Source organism: Dermacentor andersoni, chromosome 7 (assembly GCF_023375885.2).
Source record: "Dermacentor andersoni chromosome 7, qqDerAnde1_hic_scaffold, whole genome shotgun sequence".
NCBI classification, from domain to species: Eukaryota; Metazoa; Arthropoda; class Arachnida; order Ixodida; family Ixodidae; genus Dermacentor; species Dermacentor andersoni.
This window is the reverse complement of record NC_092820.1, coordinates 113,896,438-113,902,679: the sequence shown is the minus strand read 5'-3', so window position 1 is coordinate 113,902,679 and position 6,242 is coordinate 113,896,438.

Below are 6,242 nucleotides of genomic sequence, written 5' to 3'. Positions count from 1 at the left end.
GAAGGCTTGCCCCACGCTGACTTGTGTAGCCGGCACTCCGAGAGCAACTGACGCTTTGTACAGCTTCGGCTGTCGCTTCTTTTTATTGCGACAGCAATCACATGGATACTCCAAGCGAACTTTTGCCGGTGCTGCCACCGTCGCCTTGAAGTACCGTTTCGGTATATGTAGGCTATATGCCACGCACGGCTACAGTGCATGTGGTATATGCGGGTTACGTTGCTGCACCATTCTATCAATATAGTTGTTCATACCAGGTTTGGCACTCTTGACAAAAATATTCCTCAGAATCTTGTGATTGGCCGCCCTTAGAGAAATCTCATGAACCAAATCTCCGATACAGCATGCCTTTAATCTTAAGTCTTCTCAAACTTCAATACTAAAAGTGCGACACAATAAGAGGGCTAAAACCTCATAACCTCCGCTGGCCGTAAGGATTCTGCAAGGCCTCCTACTTGCTCCCACATATTTCGCACCCAAATCGAGCTCTCCTCTTTCGAGAGAATGCCTTCAGCAAGCTTTTTCAGCTCAACTAATTTTGCCAGCATGTGCACGGTAGACATGCATCGCGTTTGACAGTCTATGATGGGCTTTTCAGTTTCATTTTTCTAATTAGTGGCATAACAGCCTGAACGCGCAGCCTCTTTACAAGCACGTGGTAGTCTCGTATAATATAAGTAGAGCTCGACGTCTTCAGTGCATCACTGAAAGCTAACCACAATATATGAACAGCAGGCCTGAATTTTCGCAGTAAACCAGATTCGTCAAGACTGATAAAGACTCTTCAGAATCGTCCAAGAGCTGGCAGGGTGTTGAGTGTTGCAAAGATCACTTCCTCTTCAGAATCAGACACGCAATGTTCGTCTTCTTAACCGAGAAGCTTTAATTAATATTGTCAGTTATAAAACTATACACGTTACTTAGGCGAAGGTACTAGCAAGGCAGCGTGTTTGTGACTTCCGCCTTCAGGTTTTCACCTGTGTGGCGCTTAGTTCCTGTATTGCGATAGCAAATATATAGACAATATAGGCGTATTTCCCGCCTTCGTCGTCGCCGTTGGCGTTGCCGTGATGTTCCGTATAAAGTCCCGATACAGTCCTCGACTATGGGACCTCCTTATGTTTGCTAGGCACATGAAATTTTCTGTACTTTTACCAATACATAAATTTCGAAATTATAAAATTACGAAAAAAAAAAGTCCAAGGACGATAACATTGTGGCCGCGCATCGTATGCTGCATGTCCGAGTGAAAGCGTGGGAGGGTGAGCCGACGACGGCGGCTCAATATCGCGCAAGCAAGGGACGAAGGCTGGTAGGAAGCACTGTCTTCCATCACGCGCTAGGCACCTGCGGCAGGGAAGGGAGGGGTGCTAGTGAGCTATGGCAAACGAGGGGATTGTTAGTGAGCTAGGCATAGCACTCCCGCGCAAAAAGGTGTCGCTTTTTGGATGAATTAGAAGTGGCGTGCCCACTTACGCTGTACCCACGGTTGACGACCAGCTCAGTTTTTGCTCTCAGTGCTATATTACTGCTAACATTACTTTGTGACTGTAGATTATGAAAACATGCATGTGTTTTACGTTTGCTGCCAAGAAAGAAAAAAAAACGATAGTCGGAATCATGCTGGCATTTTCTAACACCATTTGCATTACCGAAGAAAGCGATGGGCTGGCGTCCCTTTTCTGGGTCACGCCTCCTTTCGCGCGGTCAGACTTGCTTTTGTGGAACCGGTTGTGGCTTATCGAAGCCGCCATACGTGCTTACTGGGTGTGTCCATTTAGTGAGAATGCGTGCACGTGTATCCCACTAAAACGCGTCACTGTATCCCACTGGAGGAGCAGTAAGGACATTAAGCCTGCCTGGGAGTAGTCCGTCAGGCCGAACCCAGTGCATGGCTGGTACGAGGCAGATATGGGCAGGTCGTAATCCTTGTCCAGGGTGTAGTACACGACGCCCATCTGGAGAGCGAAGGCCACGACTAGCGAGGGCCTCGCGAATCCTGCCGTGATCATGGGGGATGCCGCCTCCTGGGAGTTTTAGAGCAACGTAAAGAGCGCTATTAGGACGAACTTAGCGACTGCCAGTAGCGACTGCCAGTGAGCAGATGCCGGATCTCTAAAAGAGCTCGGGCTAGTTCTCAGTATGCCAGACGAGTTGATTGTTGGGCTAATTTTTTTTTCTCATAATGGAACTGGTAACTTAGCGCAATAAAAACCACACAGACAAAAAAGGTGGACAAGGACAAGCACTTGTCTTTGTCCAAGTTTCTTGTCGCTGCGGTTATTATTGGGCTAAGCTACCAGTTCAACAATAGTTAGCCGTAGATCGTGAGTAGGACTTGTTTCTCGTCTAGTTCGTACAGTTTCATCTTGGTAGAAGTGGCACAAATCAAGACTACACTTTAGGATAGGTGCCACTTACGATAATAAAGTTGCTGGTGGCACTTGTATGGTCGTCATGCTCCTAAGGGTAGACGTGTTTTTATTTTTTGTCATTTCTGCCAGCATAGATCGTGACATTAAGGAAGCTGGGGCAATGGATCAGCTGACGCTTATATTTGTTCTACAGTTTCACTGTCATTGTCGTTAGGGATCGCACATGTACAGTTCCCTAAAAGGCCCCTGACAAGTGTTGGATATTGCATACAAATGACCGTGACTCCGAGATCATGCGATGTTGAACGTGTGGAGCAAAGTATTTAGGAAGAAGCACACAGCCTGAATTGTGTTTCAGAAAGCTGCCTAATAAGAAATATTACAGGGGAAATGAGAAACGTCTTTAGAATATACAGGGTGTTTCAGCGAACACATTCAAATTTGTTTAAAGGTTGCCTGTGGCAGATAGCTCACTTCTAGTTTACGAGCCGGTCTACACGAAGCGGCGGACACTACTTGCCCAAAATTCTAAATGCGAAATTGACTAATCAACAGGCATTCACTAATTACTTTTTAGCTAATTATCATATGGCCCATATTGCTAATTACACATTCTAGCAGTGGACTTCGCAAGGTGGATCCACTTGGAACGAATTCTCAGAACACCAGTTTCGAGATATAAATTCCTGAACTTTGCGGAGAAATGCATTGGAGTTCCAGCTGCTTATGTGCTTCAGTGCATGAAACGACGTTTTGATAACAAATTAACTGGAACGCCAATGGCTTTCTCCGCAAAGGTCGGAAATTTATGTTTCTAAAGCGGTGTCTTGTGGAAAATTCGTTCCAAGTGGATTCGCCTTTCGAACTCCACGGCTATAATTTGTAAATTGGGATATGGGCCATGATGTAATTAGTTAAAACCTTAATTATCGAATTTTTTATTTATTGGTCGATCCTACATATCAATTTTTTTGTGCAAGTATTGTCCACCGCTTCGAGTAGACCAGCTCATGAACTATAATTGTGATATCTGCCACAGGAAACCTTGCAAGATTTTTTAAAGTGTTCGCTGAAACATTCTGTATATGTACTAATGAAACAGCGAGTGCACTGATGTCCACAGCGGGGACAGCTGAAAATTCAAACGAATTCCATCACGATATCGGCATCCTCTTCAGGCTAGTCATTCTTCTCGCCCGCAAGGACGTCAGAGGTTTTGCCTTTGCCTCACGTGCGCCGATTGCGAATACGCAACGTAGCCAACAGCACCACTAACTTTGCGAACCCCTTGAAATGCAGGCGGCGCGTAACAGCCACCGGAAGCACGACACAAAGCAAGAAGGCACGAGATAGAGAAAAAAAAAAAGAATTGGCAGAAGGCATCTCTGACGTCTGCACATGAAAGCGACACTTTTAATTTTTGGGAACGGCGCATTGGAACGGAAGATATTGGTACGTATACAATGTATACATACTATGCATACACTATGTATAGGTACTTTTATTTACAGATTACTATGCGTTCATGGTTTCTTGTCATTTCTTTTTCTTGTAATCCTGCACCTGTCTGGCTCTTTCGAGGAGGTGCAGTTATCGAGTGAGAGAAAGGGCATCTGCTGTGTGTTTATGTACACCAGATGACGTTGACACTCTCGGCCAAAAAGGTGAGCGTTGTTCCTACGTCATGTACCAGAAAAGCCCGGGATAGGCAGCGCTACCACAATCAAGCGGAATAAGAGAAGCACGAACATTCAGCTCGCAAAGGGGCAAATTAAAAGCTACGATATAATGCTTCAGGCCACGGTGATTCTCCCAGAGGAAGTTACGGCCGTATTTCTTTGAGGGGAGGGGGATATTTGAGTACATGCACTAAACTTAGCACTGAGGTTGTTAATCAGCACTAGTTACGAGCATGGCGCACCAGATGCATACTTTCAACTACTAGCACACATCACACATTCATCCTAAATGCAGACAACTGGCCAGCAAACCCTTGCTTTATTGTCTGTTGCCTCTAAAAGGTACTATATGAGAACAGAAGTGCACACGACATTTCAGTGCTAATTGTTTCCAAGTAATGCCTAGATTTACTCAACACTCATGCCTATTCGCTCACGACTAACATACGTGGTCGGAACTGTAAGCTTTCTTCAACACTTTCCTTCTTTCTGGTTTTCGTTTGCTTGCAGATGTTCCCAGTAAGGTCTTACGCTAGAACTGCTCGCAAAAGCACACGTCAGCCATTCGTGATGTCGAACATGCTTTTAGCGAAGGCGGCTGGCCAATCACAAGCAACCCTTACGAAGAAAAATGTTCGTTCATTCGTTGCTGCCCCGTTGTTGTTTCCAACTTTTCGGTTTTCACGCGTTTGCCGCGCAATCGAGGTCACGCACAATGTTGCCCTATTGATTTGCTCCGGCCTTTTATCTACGATAGCCCAACAGTCTAACCGCAGATGCGTCTTTTGTTTCTCTTATATATATACATATATATATTCCCTCCTCATCGGAAAACTGCCGCAATGACCAGGAATCGAACTCTTCACATCGCGAGGTCCGAAGCTAAGACATAGCCATTCTTGGGCGGCATGTATCATCGCGCTTTGACTAGACGACGACGGTACGTTGGCATTATCGGAAAATTCGATCTAACGAGTCGACAACTAAGGAGTTTTGGCTGCGAATTCAATAACTTCGACCAGAATAGGTCGGAGAAGCTCTAGGGCAATGCTTTTGTTGCACTTGCCATTGTTGGTACGAAAGGATTCTGGCTGTCTATCGCATTGATGGGCAGCGTAAGGCACTGTCGCCGATCAGGTTGTGACAGAACAGTGGTGATTACCACCACAACGTCCACGTCGTCCCTGCAGCCAAGGTAAAAAAATATAATAACCACTTGCACGATGAATAAAATAGCAAGTGGACGCTCACATGCCCGCATAACGTAAAAAAAACGAAACATTTAAAAAAAATTGAAACATTTAAAAATTTTTTCATTGATTTGTCAATGTACGCAATGTCAATTTTATACGTTTGAGAAACACATACTCTTATATAGGCTACAATGACATCAGATCAGACACACGTGTTAGAACCTGCGTCGCTTTCGTGATGAGGTTATTTAAACGCTTTAAAATCGTTGCGACGTGTGCACCGCATTTTCCAGCAGAGTGATTAGTGGATCCCGCATAGCAGGACAGCGGGCCACCAGCTTACTATTCCATTATACCCAGAATCGGCTCACTTCCGGCGCGTGGTAGGCGTCCGCACAGCTGCGGGTGTTGCGTCACGGTATATCTCGCACACTCTCATTTAACGAAGGGACGTTTGCATACCTAGAATCTCGCACAAACTTGCATTCTCATGCGCACTATGATGCACACCGTGTATGCTCAACGCATCTCAAGTTTTCGGTTGGATACCTCAGCGGATGAGTGCAGTTTACCTACAACGCTGCAAAGAAAAGCGGGACCGATGCTGGTATCAAGCCTCTTTACCCGCCGTGGCGGCGTTGTAGTGGCTATGATGTTTTGCTGCTGAGCCCGGCGGCGCGGGAGGGAGCCGGCGGCAGCATTTCGATGGGGCGCAATGCGGAAACGCCCGCCTGCCGTGCATTGGGGGCACGTCACAGAACCTCGAGTGATCTAAATTAAGCCGGAGTCCCCCTCCCCCCCCTTTTCCATTGTGGCGTGCCTCATCATCATATCGCCATTTTGGCACGTATAACCACAAAATTGGGTAGTTTTTTTTTTTTTTTTCATATCGTACCTTTGTATTTCCATTCGGAAACGATCGCACGCGTGGTCCTCTCGTGTCAATGTCGCTCTTTGAAACGGCTTGCGCAGGTGTCGTATGCCCGTTCCTCGTA